The following is a 24,127-nucleotide window of genomic DNA, read 5'->3' as shown; positions in this document are numbered from 1 at the left end:
TGACGTCCCTAAAAGTATTTTATTGAGTAAAAATTGAATCTTTGAATGAATATACCTCAATAAAGGTACCTATTATGTTACTAGACCTTTTTAATGTATAAACATTGAAGTTTTGAAAAAAAATAAGAGTATTGATTTAAACTTATTCGAGATACCTATTAAATGTGGCGAAGAGTGTTTTAATGAGTAAATATCGAATCTTTAATTGCGAATATCTCAATAAAAGTGCATTTTATGTCACTAAACCTTTTTAATGTGTATAGATTGAATCTTTGAAACAAACAAGAGTTTTAATTTAAAATTATTCGTGTTACCTATGAAGTCGCGAAGAGTGATTTAATGAGTAGATGTTGAATCTTTAAATAAAAGTACCTCAATAAAGGTACCTTTTATGTTAGTAGACCTTTTCATTGTATAAAGATTGAATATTTGAAAGAAAATAAGGTTTTTTAGTTAAATTATTCGAGTTCCTTTTGACGTCCCATAGATTGTTTTATATAGTAAAGATTGAATCTTTTAATGAAGATACCTTGACAAAGGTACCTATTATGTCACTAAACCTTTTTAATGTTTAAAAATTGGATCCTTGAAAGAAAATGAGAGTTTTGAGTTAAACTTATTTGTATTTCTTATAAAGTCGTGAAGAGTGTTTTAATAAGTAATGATCGAATCTTTGAATGAAAATACCTCATTAAAGGTACATTTTATGTCACTAGACCTTTTTAATTTATAAAGATTGAATATTTGAAAGAAAATGAGGTTTTGAGTTAAACTTATTCGAGTTCTCTTTGACGTCCCGAAAAGTGTTTAATAGAGTATGGATTGAATCATTGAAAGAAAATACCGCATTAAAAGTACCTAGTATGTCACTAAACCTTTTTAATATAAAAAGATTGAAACTTTGAAAGAAAATGAGAGTTTTGAGATTAACTTATTTGAGTTACCTATGAAGTCGTGAAGCGTGTTATAATGACTAAAGATTAAATCTCTGAATAAAAATACCTCAATAAAGGAACCTATTATGTAACTACACCTTTTTAATGTTTGAAGATTGAATCTTTGAAAGAAAATGAGTGTTTTGAGCGAAACTTATTCGAGTTTCCTTTGACGTCCCGAAAAGTATTTTGATGAGTAAAATTGAATCTTAGAATGAAAATACCTCAATAAAGGTACCTATTATGTTACTAGACCTTTTTAATGTATATACGTTGAATCTTTAACAGAAAATAAGTGTATTGATTTAAACTTATTCGAGTTACCTATGTATATAGATTAAATCTTTGAAACGAAACAAGAGTTTAATTAAAAATTATTCGTGTTACTTATGAAGTCGCGAGAGTGTTTTAATGAGTATATGTTGAATCTTTAAATGAAAGTACCTCAATAAAGGTACTTTTTATGTCACTAGTCCTTTTCAATGTATAAAGATTTAATCTTCGAAAGAAAATAAGGTTTTTGAGTTAGACTTATTCGAGTTCCCTTTGACGTCCCGCGGAGTGTTTTACAGAGCAAATATTGAATCTTTGAATAAAAATACCTCAATAAAGGTACCTATTATGTGACTAGACCATTTTAATGTATAAAGATTGAATATTTGAAAGAAAATGAGAATTTTGAGTGAAACTTATTCGAGTTCCCTTTGACGTCCCGAAGAGTATTTTAATAAGTAAAAATTAAATCTTTGAATGAAAATACCTCAATAAAGGTACCTATTATGTTAGCAGACATTTTTAATGTATAAACGTTGAATCTTTGATAGAAAATAAGAGTATTGATTTAAACTTACTTGAGTTACCTATGAAGAGGCGAAGATTGTTTTAATGAGTAAATATCGAATCTTTGATTGAAAATATCTCAATAAAAGTACCTTTTATGTCACTTAACCTTTTTAATGCCTATAGATCGAATATTTAAAACAAAACAAGAGTTTTAATTTAAAATTATTCGTGTTACCTATGAAGTCACGAAGAGTGATTTAATAAGTATAAGTTGAATCTTTAAATTAAAGTACCTCAATAAAGGTACCTTTTATGTCACTATACCTTTTCATTGTATAAAGATTGAATCTTTGAAAGAAAATGAGGTTTTTGAGTTAAATTATTCGAGTTCCCTTCGACGTCCCGTAGATTGTTTTACAGAGTAAAAATTGAATCTTTGAATAAAAATACCTTAATAAAGGGACCTATTACGTCACTAAACCTTTTTAATGTATAAAGATTGAATCTTTGAAAGAAAATGAGAGTTTTGAGTTAAACTTATTTGAATTTACTACAACGTCGTGAAGAGTGTTTTAATATGTAATGAACGAAACTATGAATGAAAATACCTCATTAAGGTACCTTTTATGTCACTCGATCTTTTTAATTTATAAAGATTGAATCTTTGAAAGAAAATGAGATTTTTGAATTAAACTTCTTCGAGTTCTCCTTGACGTCTCGAAGAGTGTTTTACAGAGCATAGATTGAATCTTTGAATGAAAATACCTCAATAAAGGTACCTAGTATGTCATTAGACCTTTTTACTGAAAAAATGTTGAATCTTTGAAAGAAAATGAGAGTTTTAAAATTAACTTATTCGAGTTAACGATGAAGTCGAATAGCGTGTTTTAATGACTAAAGATTAAATTTTAGAATGAAAATACCTCAATAAAGGAACATATTATACGACTAGACCTTTTTAATGTATATAGATTGAATTTTTGAAAGAAAATGAGAATTCTGAGTTCCCTTTGACGTCCCGAAAAGTTTTTTAATGAGTAAAATTGAATCTTTGAATGAAAATACCTCAATAAATGTACCAATTATGTTACTAGACCATTTTAATATATAAACGTTGAATCTTTGAAAGAAAATAAGAGTATTGATTTAAACTTATTCGAGTTACATTTGAAGTGGCGAAGAGTGTTTTGATGAATAAAGATCGAATATTTGATTCAAAATATCTCAATAAAAGTGCCTTTTATGTCACTAAACCTTTTTAATGTATATGGATTGAATCTTTGAAACAAAACAAGAGTTTTAATTTGAAATTATTCGTGTTACCTATTAAGTCGCGAGAGTGTTTGAATGAGTATATGTTGAATCTTTAAATGAAAGTACCTCAATAAAGGTACATTTTATGTTAGTAGACCTTTTCATTGTATAAAGATTGAATCTTCGAAAGAAAATGATGTTTTTGAGTTAAATTATTCGAGTTCCCTTTGACGTCCCGTAGATTGTTTTATAGAATAAACATTGAATCTTTGAATGAAAATACCTTAATAAAGGTACCTATTATGTCGCTAAACCTTTTTAATGTATAAAGATTGAATCCTTGAAAGAAAATGAGAGTTTTGAGTTAAACTTATTTGTATTTCTTATAAAGTCGTGAAGAGTGTTTTAATAAGTAATAATCGAATCTTTGAATGAAAATAGCTCATTAAAGGTACCTTTTATGTCACTAGACCTTTTTAATTTATAAAGATTGAATCTTTGAAAGAAAATGAGGTTTTGAGTTAAACTTATTCGAGTTCTATTTGACGTCCCGAAGAGTGTTTAACAGAGTATAGTTTAAATCTTTGAAAGAAAATACCTCAATAACGGTGCCTAGTATGTCATTAAACCTTTTTAACGTAAAAATATTGATTCTTTGAAAGAAAATGAGAGTTTTGAGATTCACTAATTCGAGTTACCTATAAAGTCGTGAAGCATGTTATGATGGCTAAAGATTAAATCTTTGAATGAAAATACCTCAATAAAGGAGCCTATTATGTAACTAGACCTTTTTAATGTATAAAGATTGAATCTTTGAAAGAAACTGAGTGTTTTGAGTAAAACTTATTTGAGTTCCCTTTGACTTCCCAAAAAGTGTTTTGATGAGTAAAAATTGAATCTTTGAAAGAAAATACATCTATAAAGGTATCTATTATGTTACTAGACATTTTTAATGTATAAACGTTGAATCTTTGAAAGAAAATAAGAGTATTGATTTAAACTTATTCGAGTTACCTATGAAGTAGCGAAGAGTGTTTTAATGAGCAAAGATCGAATCTTTGATGGAAAATATCTCAATAAAAGTACATTTTATGTCACTAAACCTTTTTAATGTATATAGATTGAATTTTTGAAACAAAACAAGAGTTTTAATTTAAAATTATTCGTGTTACCTTTGAAGTCGCGAGAGTGTTTTAATGAGTATATGTTGAATCTTTAAATGAAAGTACCTCAATAAAGGTACCTTTTATCTCACTAGACCTTTTCAATGTATAAAGATTTAATCTTTGAAAGAAAATAAGGTTTTTGAGTTAGACTTATTCGAGTTCCCTTTGACGTCCTACGGAGTGTTTTACAGAGTAAAGATTGAATCTTTGAATGAAAATACCTTAATAATGGTACCTAGTATGTTACTAGACCTTTTTAATATAAAAAGATTGAATCTTTGAAAGAAAAAGAGAATTTTGAGATTAACTTATTCGAGTTACATATGAAGTCGCGAAGTGTGTTTTAAAGACTAAAGATTAAATCTTTGAATGAAAATATCTCAATAAATGGACCTATTGTGTGATTAGACCATTTTAGTGTATAAAGATTGAATCTTTGAAAGAAAATGAGAGTTTTGAGTGAAACTTATTCGAGTCTCCTTTGACGTCCCGAAGAGTATTTTAATGAGTAAAAATTGAATCTTTGAATGAAAATACCTCAATAAATGTTCATATTATGTTACTAGACCTTTTTAATGTATAAACGTTGAATCTTTGAAAGAAAATAAAAGTATTGATTTAAACTTATTCGAGTTACCTATGAAGTGGCGAATAGTGTTTTAATGAGTAAAGATCGAATCATTGATTCAAAATATCTCAATAAAAATACCTTTTATGTCACTAAAACTTTTTAATGTCTATAGATTGAATATTTGAAACAAAACAAGAGTTTTAATTTAAAATTATTCGTGTTACCTCTGAAGTCGCGAAGAGTGATTTAATGAGTATATGTTGAATCTTTAAATGAAAGTACCTCAATAAAGGTACATTTTATGTCACTAGACCTTTTCAATGTATAAAGATTGAATCTTTGAAAGAAAATGAGGTTTTTGAGTTAAATTATTCGAGTTCCCTTCGACGTCCCGTAGATTGTTTTACAAAGTAAAGAATGAATCATTGAATGAAAATACCTTAATAAAGGTACTTATTATGTCACTAAACCTTTTTAATGGATAAAGATTGAATCCTTGAAAGAAAATGAGAATTTTGAGTTAAACTTTTTTGTATTTCTTATAACATCGTGAAGAGTGTTTTAATAAGTAATGATCGAATCTATGAATGAAAATACATCATTAAAGGTTCCTTTTATGTCACTAGACCTTTTTAATTTATAAAGATTGAATCTTTGAAAGAAAATGAGGTTTTTAAATTAAACTCATTCGAGTTCTCTTTGACGTCCCGAAGAGTGTTTAACAGAGTATAGATTGAATCTTTGAATGAAAATACCTCAATAAAGGTACCTAGTATGTCACTACACCTTTTTAATGTAAAAAGATTGAATCTTTGAAAGAAAATGAGAGTTTTGAGATTAACTTATTCGAGTTACTTATGAAGTCGTGAAGCGTATTTTAATGACTAAAGATTAAATCTTTGAATGAAAATATCTCAATAAAGGAACCTATTATGTTACTAGACCTTTTTAATGTATAAAGATTGAATCTTTGAAAGAAAATTAGTGTTTTGAGTGAAACATATTCGAGTTCCCTTTGACTTACCGGAAAGTGTTTTGATGTGTAAAAATTGAATCTTTTAAAGAAAATACCTCAATAAAGGTACCTATTATGTTACTAGACTATTTTAATGTGTAAATGTTGAATCTTTGAAAGAAAATAAGAGTATTGATTTAAACTTATTCGAGTTACCTATGAATTGACGAAAAGTGTTTTAATGAGTAAAGATCGAATATTTGATTTAAAATATCTCAATAAAAGTACCTTTTATGTCACTAAACCTAGTTAATGTCTATAGATTGAATCTTTGAAACAAAACAAGAGTTTTAATTTAAAATTATTCGTGTTACCAATGAAGTCACGAAGAGTGATTTAATGAGTATATGTTGAATCTTTAAATGAAAGTAGCTCAATAAAGGTACCTTTTATGTTACTAGACATTTTTATTGTATAAAGATTGAATATTTGAAAGAAAAAGAGGCTTTTGAGTTAAATTATTCGAGTTCCCTTTGACGTCTCGTTGATTGTTTTACAAAGTAAAGATTGAATCTTTGAAAGAAAATGAGTGTTTTGAGTGAAACTTATTCGAGTTCCCTTTGACATTCCGAAAAGTGTTTTGATGAGTAAAAATTGAATCTTGGAATGAAAATACCTCAATAAAGGTACCTAGTATGTCATTAGACCTTTTTAATGTAAAAAGATTGAATCTTTGAAAGAAAATGAGAGTTTTGAGATTAACTTATTCGAGTTAATTATGAAGTCGCGAAGCATGTTTTAATGACTAAAGATTAAATCTTTGATTTAAAATAGCTAAATAAAGGAACCTATCATGTGACTAGACCCTTTTAATGTATAAAGATTGAGTCTTTGAAAGAAAATAAGAGTTTTGAGTGAAACTTATTCGAGTTCTCTTTGATGTCCCGAAGAGTGTTATAATGAATAAAAATTGAATCTTTGAATAAAAATACATCAATAATGGTACCTATAATGTTACTAAACCTTCTTAATGTATAAACGTTGAATCTTTGAAAGAAAATAAGAGTATTGATTTAAACTTATTCGAGTTACCTATGAAGTGACGAAGAGTGTTTTAATGAGTAAAGACCGAATCTTTGATTGAAAATATCTCATTAAAAGTACATTTTCTGTCACTAAACCTTTTTAAAGTGTATAGATTGATTCTTTGAAACAAAACAAGAGTTTTAATTTAAAATTATTCGTGTTACCTATGAAGTCGCGAAGAGTGATTTAATGAGTATATGTTGACTCTTTAATTGAAAGTACCTCAATAAAGATACCTTTTATGTCATTAGACTTTGTCATTGTATAAGGATAGAATCTTTGAAAGAAAATGAGGTTTTTGAGTTACATTATTCGATTTCCGTTTGACGTCCCGTAGAATGTTTTACAGAGTAAAGATTGAATCTTTGAATAAAAATACCTTAATAAACGTACCTATTATGTCACTAAACCTTTTTAAGGTATAAATATTGTATTCTTGAAGGAAAATGAGAGTTTTGAGTTAAACTTATTTGTATTTCTTACAACGTCGTGAAGAGTGTTTTAATGAGCAATGATCGAATCTTTGAATGAAAATACCTCATTAAAGGTACCTTTTATGTCACTCGACCTTTTTAATTTATAAAGATTGAATCTTAAGAAAATGAGGTTTTTGAGTTAAACTTATTCGAGTTCTCTTTGACGTCCCGAAGAGTGTTTTACAGAGTATGGTTTGAATCTTTGAAAGAAAATACCTCAATAAAGGTACCTAGTATGTCACTAGACCTTTTTAATATAAAAAGATTGAATCTTTGAAAGAAAATGAGAGTTTTGAGATTAACTTATTCTAGTTACCTATGAAGTCGTGAAGCGTGTTTTAATGACTAAAAATTAAATCTTTGAATGAAAATACCTCAATAGAGGAACCTATTATGTAACTACACCTTTTTAATGTATAAAGATTGAATCTTTGAAAGAAAATGAGTGTATTGAGCGAAACTTATTCGAGTTTCCTTTGAGGTCCCGAAAAATGTTTTGATGAGTAAAATTGAATTTTTGAATGAAAATACCTCAATAAAGGTACCTATTATGTTACTAGACCTTTTTAATGTATAAACGTTGAATCTTTAAAAGAAAATAAGAGTATTGATTTAAACTTATTCGAGTTACCTATGAAGTATCGAAAAGTGTTTTAATGAGCAAAGATCGAATCTTTTATTGAAAATATCTCAATAAAAATACATTTTATGTCTCTAAACCTTTTTAATGTATATAGATTGGATCTTTGAAACAAAACAAGAGTTTTAATTTAAAATTATTCGTGTTACCTATGAAGTCGCGAGAGTGTTTTATTGAGTATATATTGAATCTTTAATTGAAAGTACCTTAATAAAGGTGTCACTAGACTTTTCAATGTATAAAGATTTAATCTTTGAAAGAAAATAAGATTTTTGAGTTAGACTTATTCGAGTTCGCTTTGACGTCCCGCGGAGTGTTTTACAGAGTAAAGATTGAATCTTTGATTGAAAATACTTCAATAAAGGTACCTATTGTGTGACTAGACCATTTTAATGTACAAAGATTCAATCTTTGAAAGAAAATGAGAGTTTTGAGTGAAACTTATTTGAGTTCCCTATGACATCCCATAGAGCATTTTAATGAGTAAAAATTAAATCTTTGAATGAAAATACCTCAATAAAGGTACCTATTATGTTACCAGACATTTTTAATGTATAAACGTTGAATCTTTGATAGAAAATAAGAGTATTGATTTAAACTTATTCGAGTTACCTATAAAGTGGCGAAGAGTGTTTTAATGAGTAAAGATCGAATCTTCGATTGAAAATATCTCAATAAAAGTACATTTTATGTCACTAAACCTTTTTAATGTCTATAGATTGAATCTTTGAAATAAAACAAGAGTTTTAATTTAAAATTAATCGTGTTACCTATGAAGTCGCGAGAGTGTTTTAATGAGTATATGTTGAACCTTTAAATGAAAGTACCTCAATAAAGGTACCTTTTATGTCACTAGACCTTTTCAATGCATAAAGATTTAATCTTTGAAAAAAAATAAGGCTTTTGAGTTAGACTTATTCGAATTCCCTTTGACGTCCCGCGGAGTGTTTTACAAAGTAAAGATTAAATCTTTGAATGAAAATACGTTAATAAAGGTACCTAATATGTTACTAGACCTTTTTAATATAAAATGATTGAATCTTTGAAATAAAATGAGAGTTTTGGGATTAACTTATTCGGGTTATATATGAAGTCGCGAAACGTGTTTTAAAGACTAAAGATTAAATCTTTGGATGAAAATACCTCAATAAAGGGACCTATTGTGTGACTAGACCATTTTAATGTATAAAGATTGAATCTTTGATAGAAAATGAGAGTTTTGAGTGAAACTTATTCGAGTCCCCTTTGACTTCCCGAAGAGTATTTTAATGAGTAAAAATTAAATCTTTAAATGAAAATATCTCAATAAATGTTCCTATTATGTTAGTAGACCTTTTTTAATGTATAAACGTTGAATCTTTGAAAGAAAATAAGAGTATTGATTTAAACTTATTCGAGTTACCTATGAAGTGGCGAAGAGTATTTTAATGAGTAAAGATCGAATCATTGATTCAAAATATCTCAATAAAAGTATCTTTTATGTCACTAAGCCTTTTTAATATCTATAGATTGAATCTTTGAAATAAAACAAGATTTTAATTTAAAATTATTCGTATTACCTATGAAGTCGCGGAGACTGATTTAATGAGTATATGTTGAATCTTTAAATGAAAGTACCTCAATAAAGGTACCTTTTATGTCTCTAGACCTTTTCATTATATAAATATTGAATCTTTAAAAGAAGATGAGGTTTTTGAGTTAAATTATTCGAGTTCCCTTCGACGTCCTGTAGATTGTTTTACAAAGTAAAGATTGAATCATTGAATAAAAATACCATAATAAAGGTAGCTATTATGTCATTAAACCTTTTTAATGTATAAAGATTGAATCCTTGAAAGAAAATGAGAGTGTTGATTTAAACTTATTTGTATTTCTTACAACGTAGTGAAGTGTGTTTGAATAAGTAATGATCGAATCTATGAATGAAAATACATCATTAAAGGTACCTTTTATGTCACTATACCTTTTTAATTTATAAAGATTGAATCTTTAAAAGAAAATGGAGTTTTTGAATTAAACTTATTCGAGTTCTCTTTGACGTCCTGAAGAGTGTTTAACAGAGTATAGATTGAATTCTTTGAATGAAAATACCTCAAGAAAGGTACCTAGTATGTCACTACACCTTTTTAATGTAAAAAGATTGAATCTTTGAAAGAAAATGAGAGTTTTGAGCCTAACTTATTCGAGTTACTTATGAAGTCGCGAAGCGTGTTTTAATGACTAAAGATTAAATCTTTGAATGAAAATACCTCAATAAATGAACCTATTATGTTACAAGACCTTTTTAATGTATAAAGATTGAATCTTTGAAAGAAAATGAGTGTTTTGAGAGAAACATATTCGAGTTCCCTTTGACATCCCGAAAAGTGTTTTAATGAGTAAAAATTGAATTTTTGAAAGAAAATACCTCAATAAAGGTACCTATTATGTTACTAGACCTTTTTAATTTGTCAACGTTAAATCTTTGAAAGAAAATAAGAGTATTGATTTAAACTTATTCGAGTTACCTATGGAGTGGCAAAGAGTGTTTTAATGAGTAAAGATCGAATCTTTGATTCAAAATATCTCAATAAAAGTACCTTTTATGTCACTAAACCTTGTTAATGTCTATAGATTGAATCTTTGAAACAAAACAAGAGTTTTAATTTAAAAATATTCATGTTACCTATGAAGTCACGAAGAGTGATTTAATGAGTATATGTTGAATCTTTAAATGAAAGTACCTCAATAAAGGTACCTTTTATGTCACTAGACCTTTTCATTGTATAAAGATTGAATCTTTGAAAGAAAAAGAGGTTTTTGAGTTAAATTAGTCGAGTTCCCTTCGACGTCCCGTAGATTGTTTTATAAAGTAAAGATTGAATCTTTGAAAGAAAATGAGTGTTTTGAGTGAAACTTATTCGACTTCCCTTTGACATTCCGAAAAATGTTATGATGAGTAAAAATTGAATCTTTAAGTGAAAATACCTTAATAAAGGTACTTAGTACGTTATTAGACTTTTAAATGTAAAAAGATTGAATCTTTGAAAGAAAATGAGAGTTTTGAGATTAACTTATTCGAGTTAACTATGAAGTCGCGAAGCGTCTTTTAATGACTAAAGATTAAATTTTTGAATGAAAAAACCTCAATAATGGAACCTATTATATAACTAGACCTTTTTAATGTATATAGATTGAATTTTTGAAAGAAAATGAGAGTTTTGAGTGAAACTTATTCGAGTTCCCTTTGACGTCTCGAAAAGTGTTTTAATGAGTAGAAATTGAATCTTTGAATGAAAATACCTCAATAAAGGTACCAATTATGTTACTAGTCCTTTTTAATGTATAAACGTTGAATCTTTGAAAGAAAATAAGAGTATTGATTTAAACTTATTCGAGTTACCTTTGAAGTGGCGAAGAGTGTTTTAATGAATAAAGATCGAATCTTTGATTGAAAATATCTCAATTAAAGTGCCTTTTATGTCACTAAACCTTTTTCATGCATATAAATTGAATCTTTGAAACAAAACAAGAGTTTTAATTTAAAATTATTCGTGTTATCTATAAAGTCGCGAGAGTGTTTTGATGAGTATATGTTGAAATCTTTAAATGAAAGTACCTCTATAAAGGTACATTTTTTGTCACTAGACGTTTTCATTGTATAAAGATTGAATCTTCAAAAAAAAATGATGTTTTTAAGTTAGATTATTTGAGTTCCCTTTGTCGTCCCGTAGATTGTTTTACAGAGTAAAGACTAAATCTTTGAAGGAAAATACCTTGATAAAGGTACCTATCATGTCACTAAACCTTTTTAATGTATAAAGATTGAATCCTTGAAAAAAAATGAGAGTTTTGAGTTAAACTTATTTGAATTTCTTATAAAGTCGTGAAGAGTGTTTTAATAAATAATGATCGAATTTTTGAATGAAGATATCTCATTAAAGGTACCGTTTATGTCACTAGACCTTTTTAATTTATTAAGATTGAATATTTGAAAGAAAATGAGGTTTTTGAGTTAAACTTATTCGAGTTCTCTTTGACGTCCCGAAGAGTGCTTAACAGAGTATAGATTGAATCTTTGAATGAAAATACCTCAATAAAGGTACCTAGTATGTCACTAGACCTTTTTAATGTAAAAAGATTGAATCTTTGAAAGAAAATGAGAGTTTTGAGATTAACTTATTCGAGTTACCTATGAAGTCGCGAAGCGTATTTTAATGGCTAAAGATTAAATCTTTGAATGAAAATACCTCAATAAAGGAACCTATTATGTTGCTAGAACTTTTTAATGTATAAAGATTGAATCTTTGAAAGAAATTGAGTGTTTTGAGTGAAAGTAATTTGAGTTCCCTTTGACATCCCGAAAAGTGTTTTGATGTGTAAAAATTGAATCTTTGAATGAAAATACCTCAATAAAGGTACCTATTATGTTACTAGACCTTTTTAATGTGTAAACGTTGAATCTTTGAAAGAAAATAAGTGTATAATTTTTAAAACTTATTCGAGTTACCTATGAAGTGGCGAAGGGTGTGTTAATGAGTAAAGATCGAATCTTTGATTGAAAATATCTAAATAAAAATACCTTTTATGTGACTAAACCTTTTTAATGTATATAGATTGAATCTTTGAAACAAAACAAGAGTTTTAATTTAAAATTATTCGTGTTACCTATGAAGTCACGAGAGTGTTTTAATGAGTATATATTGAATCTTTAAATGAAAGTACCTCAATAAAGGTACCTTTTATGTCACTGTACCTTTTGAATGTATAAAGATTGAATCTCTGAAAGAAAATAGGGTTTTTGAGTTAGACTTATTCAAGTTCCCTTTGACGTCCCATTGAGTGTTTTACAGAGTGAAGATTTAATCTTTGAATGAAAATACCTCAATAAAGGTACCTAGTATGTCACTAGACCTTTTTAATGTAAAAAAATTGAATCTTTGAAAGAAAATGAGAGTTTTGAGATTAACTTATTCAAGTTACATATGAAGCCGCGAAACGTATTTTAAAGACTAAAGATTAAATCTTTGAATGAAAATACTTCAATAAGGAACCTATTATGTGACTAGACCATTTTAATGTATAAAGATTGAATCTTTGAAAGAAAATGTGAGTTTTGAGTGAAACTAATTCAAGTTCCCTTTGACGTTCCGAAGAGTGTTTTAATGAGTAAAAATTGAATCTTTGAATGAAAATACCTCAATAAAGGTACCTATTATGTTATTAGACATTTTTAATGTATAAACATTAAATCTTTGAAAGAAAATAAGAGTATTGATTTAAACTTATTCGAGTTGCCTATGAAGTGGCGAAGAGTGTTTTAATGAATAAAGATCGAATCTTTGATTGAAAATATCTCAATAAAAGTACCTTTTATGTCACTAAACCTTTTTAATGTATATAGAGTGAATCTTTGAAACAAAACAAGAGTTTTAATTTAAAATTATTCGTGTTACTTATAAAGTCGCGAAGAGTAATTTAATGAGTATATGTTGAATCTTTAAATGAAAGTACCTCAATAAAGGTACCTTTTATGTCACTAGACCTTTTCATTGTATAAAGATTGAATCTTTAAAAGAAAATGAGGTTTTTGAGTTAAACTATTCGAGTTCCCTTTGACGTCCAATAGATTTTTTTACAGAGCAAAGATTGAATTTTTGAGTGAACATAACTCAATAAAGGTACCTAGTATGTCACTAGAACTTTTTAATGTAAAAAGATTGAATCTTTGAAAGAAAATGATAGTTTTGCGATTTACTTATATGAGTTAGCTATGAAGTCGCAAAGCGTGTTTTAATGACTAAAGATTAAATCTTTGAATGAAAATACCTAAATAAAGGAACCTATTATGTGACTAGGCCCTTTTAATGTATAAAGATTGAGTCTTTGAAAGAAAATGAGAGTTTTGAGTAAAACTTATTCGAGTTCCCTTTGATGTCCCGAAAAGTGTTTTCATGAGCAAAAATTGAATCTTTGAATGAAAATAAATCAATAAAGTTACCTATAATGTTACTAAACCTTTTTAATGTATAAACGTTGAATCTTTGAAAGAAAATAAGGGTATTGATTTAAAGTTATTCGAGTTACCTATGAAGTGGCGAAGAGTGTTTTAATTAGTAAAGATCGAATCTATGATTGAATATATCTCATTAAAAGTACATTTTCTGTCACTAAACCTTTTTAATGTAAATAGATTGAATATTTGAAACAAAACTAGAGTTTTAATTAAAAATTATTCGTGTTACTTATGAAGTCGTGAAGAGTGATTTAATTAGTATATGTTGACTCTTTAAATGAAAGTACCTCAATAAAGGTACCTTTTATGTCACTAGACCTTTTCATTGTATAAAGATTGAATCTTTGAAAGAAAATGAGGTTTTTGAGTTAAATTATTCGAGTTCCCTTTAACGTCCCGTAGATTGTTTTACAGAGTAAATGTTAAATCGTTGAATGAAAAATACCTTAATAAAGAAACCTCTTATGTCACTAAACCTTTTTAATGTATAAAGATTGAATCCTTGAAAGAAAATGAAAGTTTTGAGTTAAACTTATTTGTATTTCTTATAACGTCGTGAAGAGTGTTTTAATAAGTAATGATCAAATCTTTGAATGAAAATACCTCATTAAAGGTACCTTTTATGTCACTAGACCTTTTTAATTTATAAAGATTGAACCTTTGAAAGAAATTGAGGTTTTTGATTTAAAATTATTCGAGTTCTCTTTGACGTCCCAAAAAGTGTTTTACAGAGTATAGATTGAATCTTTGAATGAAAATACCTCAATAAAGGTACCTAATATTTCATTAGATCTTTTTAATGTAAAAATATTGAATCTTTGAAAAAAAATGAGAGTCTTGAGATTAACTTACTCGTGTTACCTATGAAGTCGCGAAATGTGTTTTAATGACTAACGATTAAATCTTTGAATGAAAATACATCAATAAAGGAACCTATTATGTGACTGGACCTTTTTAATGTATAAAGATTGAATCTTTGAAAGAAAATGAGAGTTTGAGTGAAACTAATTCAAGTTCCCTTTGACGTCCCGAAAAGTGTTTTCATGAGTAAAAATTAAATCTTTGAATGAAAATATCTCAATAAATGTACCTATTATGTTACTAAACCTTTTTAATGTATAAATTGAATCTTTGAAAGAAAATAAGAGTATTGATTTAAACTTACTCGAGATACCTGTGAAGTGACAAAGAGTGTTTTAATGTGTAAAGATTGAATCTTTGATTGAAAATATCTCAATAAAAGTGCCTTTTATGTCATTAAACTTTTTTAATGTATATAGATTGAATCTTTGAAACAAAACAAGAGTTTTAATTTAAAATTATTCGTGTTACCGATGGACTCACGAGAGTGTTTTAATGAGTATATGTTGAATCTATAAATGAAAGTACCTAAATAATGGTACCTTTTATGTCACTAGACCTTTTCAATGTATAAAGATTGATTATTTGAAAGAAAATGAGGTTTTTGAGTTAAATTATTCGAGTTCCCTTTGACGTTCCGTAGATTGTTTTATAGAGTAAGGATTGAATCTTTGAATTACAATACCTTGATAAAGGTACCTATTATGTCACTAAACCTTTTTAATATATAAAGATTGAATCCTTGAAAGAAAATGAGAGTTTTAAGTTCAACTTATTTGAATTTCTTATAAAGTCGTGAAGAGTATTTTAATAACTAATGATCAAATCTTTGAATGAAAATACCTCATTAACGGTACCTTTTATTTCACTAGACCTTTTTAATTTATAAAGATTGAATCTTTGAAAGAAAATGTGGTTTTTGAGTTAAGCTTATTCGAGTTCTCTTTGACGTCCAGAAGAGTGTTTAACAGAGCATGAATTGAATCGTTGAATGAAAAGACCTCAATAAAGGTACCTAGTATGTCACTAGACCTTTTTAATGTAAAACGATTGAAGCTTTGAAATAAAATGAGAGTTTTGAGATTAACTTATTCGAGTTACCTATTAAGTTGCGAAGCATGTTTTAATGACTAAAGATTAAATCTTTGAATGAAAATACCTCAATAAAGGAACCAATTATATAACTAGACCTTTTTAATGTATAAAGATTGAATCTTTGAAAGAAAATGAGTGTTTTGAGTGAAACTTATTCGAGTTGCCTTTGACGTCCTGAAAAGTGTTTTGATGAGTAAAAATTGAATCGTTGAATGAAAATACCTTAGTAAAGATACATATTATGTTACTAGACCTTCTTAATGTATAAATGTTGAATCTTTGAAAGAAAATAAGAGTATTGATTTAAACTTACTCGAGTTACCTATGAGGTTGCGAAGAGTATTTTAATGAGTAAAGATCGAATATGTGATTGAAAATATCACAATAAAAGTACCTTTTATGTTACTAAACCTTTTTAATGTATATAGGTTGAATCTTTGAAACAAAACAAGAGTTTTAATTTAAAATTATTCGTGTTACCTATGAAGTCGCGAGACTGTTTTAATGAGTAGATGTTGAATCTTTAAATCAAAGTACCTCAATAAAGGTACCTTTTATGTCACTAGACCTTTTCAATGTATAAAGATTGAATCTTTGAAAGAAAATAAGGTTTTTGAGTTAGACTTAGTCGAGTTCCCTTTGACGTCCCGTGGAGTGTTTTACAGAGTAAAGATTGAATAATTGAATGAAAATACCTTAATAAAGGTAACTAGTATGTCAGGACCTTTTTAATGTAAAAAGATTGAATCTTTGAAAGAAAATGAGAGTTTTGAGATTAACTTATTTGAGTTACATCTGTGGTCGCGAAGCGTGTTTTAAAGACTAAAGATTAAATCTTTGAATGAAAATACCTCAATAAAGGAACCTATTATGTGACTAGACTATTTTAATATATAAAGATTGAATCTTTAAAAGAAAATGAGAGTTTTGAGTGGAACTTATTCGAGTTCCCTTTAATGTCCCGAAGAGTGTTTTAATGAGTAAAAATTGAATCTTTGAATGAAAATACCTCAATAAAGGTACCTATTATATTGCTAGACATTATTAATGTATAAACGTTGAATCTTTGAAAGAAAATAAGAGTATTGATTTAAACTTATTCGATATACCTGTGAAGTGGCGAAGAGTGTTTTAGTGAGTAAAGATCGAATCTTTGAATGAAAATATCTCAACAAAAGGGCCTTTTATGTCACTAAACCTTTTTAATGTCTATAGATTGAATCTTTGAAACAAAACAAGAGTTTTAATTTAAAATTATTCGTGTTACCTATGAAGTCACGAAGAGTGATTTAATGAGTATATGTTGAATCTTTAAATGAAAGTACCTCAATAAAGGTACTTTTTATGTCAGTAGACCTTTTCGTTGTATAAAGATTGAGTCTTTGAAAGAAAATGAGGTTTTTGAGTTAAATTATTCGAGTTCCCTTTGTCATCCCGTAGATTGTTTTACAGAGTAAAGATTGAATCTTTGAATGAAAATACCTTAATAAAGGTACCTATTATGTCACTAAACCTTTTTAATGTATAAAGATTGAATTCTTGAAAGAAAATGAGAGTTTTGAGTCAAACTTATTTGTATTTCATACAACGTCATGAAGAGTGTTTTAATAAGCAATGATCGAATCTTTGAATGTAAATAACTCATTAAAGGTACCTTTTATGTCACAAGACCTTTTCAATATATAATGATTCAATATTTGAAAGGAAATGAGTTTTTGAGTAAAACTTATTCGAGTTCTCTTTGATGTCCCAAAGAGTGTTTTACAGAGTATAGATTAAGTTTTTAAATGAAAATATCTCAACAAAGGTACCTAGTATGTCATTTGACCTTTTTAATGTAAAAAGATTGAATCGTTGAATGAAAATGTGAGTTTTGAGATTAACTTATTCGGGTTACATATAAAGTCGCGAAGCGGGTTTTAAAGACTAAAGATTAAATCTTTGAATGAAAATACCTCAATAAAGGAACTTATTATGTGACAACACCTTTTTAATGTATAAAGATTGAATTTTTGAAAGAAAATAAGAGTTTTGACTGAAACTTATTCGTGTTCCCTTTGACGTCACGAAGAATGTTTTATTGAGTAAAGATCGAATCTTTGATTGAAAATATCTCAATAAAAGTACCTTTTATGTCACTAAACTTTTTTAATGTATATAGATTGAATATTTGAAACAAAATAAGAGTTTTAATTTAAAATTATTCGTGTTACTTGTGAAGTCGAGAAGAGTGTTTTAATGAGTATATGTTGAATCTTTAAATGAAAGTACCTCAATAAAGGTAAATTTTATGTCACTAGACCATTTTAATGTAGAAGGATTGAATCTTTCAAAAGAAAATGAGAGTTTTGAGATTAACTTATGCGAGTTACCTATGAAGTCGCGAAGCGTGTTTTAATGACTAACGATTAAATCTTTGAATGAAAATACCTAAATAAAGGAACCTGTTATGTGACTAAACCCTTTTAATGTATGAAAATTGAATCTTTAATAGAAAATGAGAGTTTTGAGAGAAACTTATTTGAGTTCCCTTACACGTCCCGAAGGGTGTTTTAATGAGTAAAAATTGAAATTCGTTGAATGAAAATACATCAATAAAGGTACCTATTATGTTACTAGATCTTTTTAATGTATAAACGTTGAATCTTTGAAAGAAAATAAGACTATTGATTTAAACTTATTCGAGTTACCTAAGAAGTGGCGAAGAATGTTTTAATGAGTAAAGATCGTATATTTGATTGAAAATAACTCAATAAAAGTACCTTTTATGTCAGTAAACCTTTTTAATGTATATAGATTAAATCTTTGAAATAAAAGAAGAGTTTTAATTTAAAATTATTCATGTTACCTATGAAGTCGCGAGAGTGTTTTAATGAGTGTATGTTGAATCTTTAAATGAAAGTACCTCAATAAAGGTACCGTTTATGTCACTGGACCTTTTTAATGTATAAAGATTGAATCTTTGAAAGAAAATTAGGTTTTTGAGTTAGACTTATTCGAGTTTCTTTTGACGTCCCGTAGAGAGTTTTACAGAGTAAATATTGAATCTTTGAAAGAAAATACCTCAATAATGGTACCTAGTATGTCACTAGACCTTTTTAATGTAAAAAATTGAATCTTTGAAAGAAAATAAGAGTTTTGAGATTAACTTATTCGAGTTACCCATGAAGTCGCGAAGCGTATTTTAATGACTAAAGATTAAATCTTTGAATGAAAATACCACAATAAAGGAACCTATTATGTGACTAGACCCTTTTAATGTAGAAAGATTGAATCTTTGAAAGAAAATGAGAGTTTTGAGTGAAATTTATTCGAGTTCCCTTTGATGTCCCGAAAAGTGTTTTAATGAGTAAAAATTGAATCGTTGAATGAAAATACACCAATAAAGGTACCTATAATGTTACTAGACCTTTTTAATGTATAACCGTTGACTCTTTGAAAGAAAATAAGAGTATTGATTTAAACTTAATCGAGTTACCTATGAAGTAGCGAAGAGTGTTTTAATGAGTAAAGATCGAATCTTTGATTGAAAATATCTCAATAAGAGTACCTTTTATGTCACTAAAACTTTTTAATCTATAAAGATTGAATCTTTGAAACAAAATAAGAGTTTCAATTTAAAATTATTCGTGTTACCTATGAAGTCGTGAAGAGTGTTTTAACGAGTATATGTTGAATCTTTAAATGAAAGTGCCTCAATAAAGGTACGTTTTATGTCACTGGACCTTTTCAATGTAGAAAGATTGAATCTTTGAAAGAAATTGTGGTTTTTGAGTGAAACTTATTCGAGTTTCCTTTGACGCCCCGTAGAGTGTTTTACAATTAAAGATTGAATCTTTGAATGAAAATATTTCAATAAAGGTACCTAGTATGTCAGTAGACCTTTTTAATATAAAAAGATTGAATCTTTGAAAGAAAATAAGAGTTTTGAGATTAACTTATTCGAGGTACCTATGAAGTCGCGAAGCGTGTTTTAATGACTAAAGATTAAATCTTTGAATGAAAATACCTCAATAAAAAACCTATTCTGTGACTAGACCTTTTTAACGTATAATAATTGAATCTTTGAAAGAATATAAGAGTTTTGAGAGAAATTTATTCGAGTTCCCTTTGACGTCCCGAAAAGTGTTTTAATGAGTAAAAATTGAGCATTTCAATGAAAATACATCAATAAAGGTTCTTATAATATTACTAGACCTTTTTAATGTATAAATGTTGAATCTTTGAAATAAAATACGAGTGTTGATTTAAACTTATACGAGTTACCTATGAAGCGGCGAAGAGTGTTTTAATGAGTAAAGATCGAATCTTTGATTGAAAATATGTCAATAAAAGTACCTTTAATGTCATTAAACATTTTTAATGTATATAGATTGAATCTTTGAAACAAAACAAGAGTTTTAATTTAAAATTAAATCTTTGAATGAAAGTACCTCAATAAAGGTATCTTTTATGTCACTACACCTTTTCGTTGTATAAAGATTGAACCTTTGAAAGAAAATAAGGTTTTTGAGTTAAATTATTCGAGTTCCCTTTGACGTCCCGTAGAGTGTTTTACAGATTAAAGATTGAATCTTTGAATGAAAATACCTTAATTAAGGTACCAATTATGTCACTAAACCTTTTTAATGTATAAAGATTGAGTCCTTGAAAGAAAATGAGAGTTTTGAGTTAAACTTATTTGTATTTCCTATAAAGTTGTGAAGAGTATTTTAATAAGTAATGATCGAATCTTTGAATGAAAATACCTCATTAAAGGTACCTTTTATGTCACTAGACCTTTTTAATTTATAATGATTGAATCTTTGAAAGAAAATGAAGTTTTTGAGTTAAACTTATTCAAGTTCTCTTTGACGTCCTGTAGAGTGTTTTACAGAGTATAGATGGAATCTTTCAATGAAAATACCTCAATAAAGGTACCTAGTATATCACTAGACCTTTTTAATGTAAAAAGACTGAATCCTTGAAAGAAAATGAGAGGTTTGAGATTAACTTATTCGATTTACCTATGAAGTCGCAAAACGTATTTTAATGACAAAAGATTAAATCTTTGAATGAAAATACCTCAATAAAGGAACCTATTACATTACTAGACATTTTTAATGTATAAAGATGGAATCTTTGAAACAAAATGAGAATTTTGAGTGAAACTTATTCGAGTTCCCTTTGACGTTCCGAAAAGTGTTTTAATGAGTAAAAATTGAATATTTGAATGAAAATACCTCAATAAAGGTACCTTTTTTGTCACTAGACCTTTTCAATGCATAAAGATTGAATCTTTGAAAGAAAATAAGGTTTTTGAGTTAGACTTATTCGAGTTCTCTTTGACGTCCCGAAGAGTGTTTTACCGAGTATAGATTGAATCTTTGAATGAAAATGCCTTAATAAAGGTACCTATTATGTCACTAGACCTACTTAATATAAAAAGATTGAATCTTTGAAAGAAAATGAGGGTTTTGAGATTAATTGATTCGAGTTACCAATGAAGTCGCGAAGCATGTTTTAATAACTAAAGATTAAATCTTTGAATGAAAATACCTTAATAAAGGACCCTATTATGTGACTAGACCTTTTTAATGTATAAATATTGAATCTTTGAAAGAAAATGAGAGTTTTGAGTGAAACTTATTCAAGTTCCCTATGACATCCCAAAGAGTGTTTTAATGACTAAAAATTGAATCTTTGAATGAAAATACCTCAATAAAGGTAACTATTATGTTACTAGACATTTTTAATGTATGGACGTTGAATCTTTGAAAGAAAACAAGAGTATTGATTTAAACTTATTCGAGTTCCCTATGAAGTGGCGAAGAGTATTTTAATGAGTAAATATCGAATCTTTGATTGAAAATATCTCAATAAAAGTACATTTTACATCACTAAACCTTTTTAATTTATAAAGATTGAATCTTTGAAACAAAACAAGAGTTTTAATTTAAAATTATTCGTGTTACCTATGAAGTCGCGAAGAGTGTTTTAATGAGTATATGTTGAATCTTTAAAAGAAAGTACCTCAATAAAGTTACCTTTTATGTCACTAGACCTTTTCAATGTATAAAGATTGAATCTTTAAAAGAAATTGAGGTTTTTGAGTTAAATTTATTCGAATTCCCTTTGACGTCCCGTAGAGTATTTTACAGAGTAAAGATTGAATCTTTGAATGAAAATACCTTAATAAAGGTACCTAGTAAGTCACTAAATCTTTTTAATTTAAAAAGATTGAATCTTTAAAGAAAATGAGAGTTTTGAGATTAACTTATTCGAGTTACCTATGAAGTCGCGAAGCGTGTTTCAATAACTAAAGATTAAATCTTTGAATAAAAATACCTCAATCAAGAAACCTATTATGTGACTAGACCTTTTTAATGTACAAAGATTGAATCCTTGAAAGAAAATGAGAGTTTTGAGTGAAACTTATTCGAATTCTCTTTGACGTCCCGAAAATTGTTTTAATGAGTAAAAATTGAATCTTTGAATGAAAATACCTCAGTAAAGGTACCTATTATGTTACTAGACCTTTTTAATATATAAACGTTGAATCTTTGAAAGAAAATAAGAGTATTGATTTAAACTTATTCGAGTTACTTATGAAGTGAGGAAGAGTGTTTTAATGAGTAAAGCACGAATCTTTGATTGAAAAAATCTCAATAAAAGTATCTTTTATATCACTAAACCTTTTTAATCTATAAAAATTGAATCTTCGAAACAAAACAAGAGTTTTAATTTTACAATTATTCGTGTTACCTATGAAGTCGCGAAGAATGGTTTAATGATTATATGTTGAATCTTTAAATGAAAGTACCTCAATAAAGTTAACTTTTATGTCACTAGACCTTTTCAATATATAAAGATTGAATCTTTGAAAGAAAATGAGGTTTTTGAGTTAAACTTATTCGAGTTCCATTTAACGTCCCGTAGAGTGTTTTACAGAGTAAATATTGAATCTGTGAATGAAAATACCTCAATAAAGGTACCTAGTATGTCATTAGACCTTTTTAGTGTAAAAAGATTGAATCTTTGAAAGAAAATGAGAGTTTTGAGATACACTTATTCGAGTTACTTAAGAAGTCGCGAAGCGTGTTTTAATGATTAAAGATAAAATCTTTGATTGAAAATACCTCAAATGAGAGTTTTGAGTTAAACTTATTTGCATTTCCTATAAAGTCGTGAAGCGTGTTTTAATAAGTAATGATCGAATCTTTCAATGAGAATACCTCATTAAGGGTACCTTTGAGCTCACTAAACCTTTTTAATTTATAAAGATTGAATCTTTGAAAGAAAATGAGGTTTTAGAGTTAAACTTATTCGAGTTCTCTTTGACATCCCAAAGAGTGTTTTACAGAGCATACATTGAAATCTTTGAATGAAAATACCGCAATAAAGTTACCTAGTATGTCACTAAACCTTTTTAATGTAAAAAGATTGAATCTTTGAATGAAAATGAGAGTTTTGAGATTAACTTATTCGAGTTACCTATGAAGTCGCGAAACGAGTTTTAACCACTAAAGATTAAATCTTTGAATGAAAATATCTCAATAAAGGAACCTATTAGATGACTAGACCTTTTTAAAGTATAAAGATTGAATCTTTGAAATAAAATGAGAGTTTTGAGTGAAACTTATTCGAGTTCCCTTTGACATCCCGAAAATTGTTTTAACGAGTAAAAATTGAATCTTTGAATGAAAATACCTCAATAAAGGTACCTATTATGTTACTAGACCTTTTTAATGTATAAACGTTGAATCTTTGAAAGAAAATAAGAGTATTAATTTAAACTTATTCGAGTTACCTATGAAGTGGCGAATAGTGTTTTAATAAGTAAAGATCGAATCCTTGATTGAAAATATCACAATAAAAGTACCATTTATGTCAGTAAATCTTTTTAATGTATATAGATTGAATCTTCGAAACAAAACAAAAGTTTTAATTTAAAATTATTCGTGTTACCTATGAAGTCGTGAGAGTGTTTTAATGAGTGTATGTTGAATCTTTAAATGAAAGCACCTCAATAAAGGTACCTTTTATGTCACTAGACCTTTTCAATGTATAAAGATTGAATCTTTGAAAGAAAATAAGGTTTTTGAGTTAGACTTATTCGAGTTCCCTTTGACATCCCGTAGAGTGTTTTACAGAGTAAAGATTGAATCTTTGAATGAAAATACCTTAATAAAGGTACCTATTATGTCACTAAACTTTTTTAATGTATAAAGATTGAATCCTTAAAAGAAAATGAGAGTTTTGAGTTAAACTTATTTGGATTTCCCATAAAGTCGTGAAGAGTGTTTTAATAAGTAATGATCGAGTCTTTGA

This window comes from Cornus florida, unplaced genomic scaffold (genome assembly GCF_030987335.1).
Source record: "Cornus florida cultivar Cherokee Brave unplaced genomic scaffold, ASM3098733v1 CherokeeBrave_3.0.0_Hap2_Chr08, whole genome shotgun sequence".
Classification (NCBI taxonomy): Eukaryota; Viridiplantae; Streptophyta; class Magnoliopsida; order Cornales; family Cornaceae; genus Cornus; species Cornus florida.
Note: the sequence above shows the minus strand (reverse complement) of the source record.